We start from the raw sequence: 1454 nt of genomic DNA on the forward strand, positions 1-1454 counted from the left end.
CAAAACACTTACTAACAAAGATATTTTATCTGTTTACTTGCGTGTCGTGTGATCGTTAACCGTCATTAACTGAACTGTGAACCGTTATTATAGTTAAACCATAAAAATATATTTTCGTGACTTGAAAAAAAAGTAAACAGGAATAAAATAAAATTTTAATAAAAAAAAAACACACACACACACACTTAGTTATTTTATTTCAGCAAGTTGCCAGGGGAAAAAATTGGTTTAATTTAAAGTGCCTAAATAAGTAAAGCTAAAACTGAAATAAAAATGTATAAAAACTATAAAGACAATGAAATTGGCAAAATTACACAACAGACTAAATTTGAAACGAATGCTGAAAATATAAAAATAAAAATGAATTGTGAATAATAATAAAAAATATAATAGTATCTTAGTCATACTAAAATATCACTGGCATGAAAGTGCAAATGTTTTGTACATTTTTTAAATATTAAAAATCTCAGAGGAACTTACAGAAAATATTTTTCGTCTAAGGACTTCAGTGAATCTCTGAGCGAAACGCATCTTCTGCTAAAGTCCACCTTTCTCTCAGTCGCTCTGCTGAGCGTTTTTAATGAAGCCTCGTAACTTTTCATTTGCTGTTAGACTGATATTTACATGCTGAGGCTCATAATTCAGCCCGGTGTGTGTGTGTGTGTGAGTGTGTGTGTGTGTGTGTGTGTGTGAGAGAGTGTGAGTGTGTGTGTGTGTGTGTGTGTGTGAGAGAGTGTGAGTGTGAGTGTGTGTGTGTGTGTGTGTGTGAGAGAGTGTGAGTGTGTGTGTGTGAGTGTGAGTGTGTGTGTGTGAGAGTGTGCGCACGTGTGAGTGTGAGTGTGCGCGTGTGTGTGTGAGTGCGAGTGTGAGTGAGTGTGTGTGTGTGTGTGAGTGTGAGCGTGAGTGCGCGCGTGTGAGTGTGCGCGCGTGTGAGTGTGCGCGCGTGTGAGTGTGTCTGTGCGTGTGCGTGTCCGTGCGTGTTTCTTTAAATATTAACCCGCGTTAAGAGTTTCAGCTTTGGTGCGCGTCCGTCTCTGCCGAATGTTTCTGAAGCGCTTGCACTAATGATAGATGCGTTTAAAGCCCAGAGCTGAGTCAAACCCTCACACATCTCCGATCAGAGAAATCCAGAGGCGTTTTCTTTTCTGATAAGGGACACTATAAGGAGATATGGAGCTGTGCTGCCTCCGAATGGACACTATATGCATGCTAAAAAAAAATTATTTTTCTGCATTTGGCTTCTGTACTTCTTTAGGCCTCTCATTATCAAAGACAATATTCAAATGGATTTTACACATTTATTTATTTATTCTCCAGGGTTTCCACTCTTTTTAGCCAATGCATTTACGTGACTTTTCCGGGTTGCTTGTGATTTCCTGCGCTGATGATAAAGGATAAACAATTTTAATTAGTCTCCAGGGTTTCCGCTTTTTAAAATATTATAAATTTTTTTA

This window comes from Sinocyclocheilus grahami, unplaced genomic scaffold, assembly GCF_001515645.1.
Source record: "Sinocyclocheilus grahami isolate Dianchi unplaced genomic scaffold, SAMN03320097.WGS_v1.1 scaffold1396.1, whole genome shotgun sequence".
Classification (NCBI taxonomy): domain Eukaryota; kingdom Metazoa; phylum Chordata; class Actinopteri; order Cypriniformes; family Cyprinidae; genus Sinocyclocheilus; species Sinocyclocheilus grahami.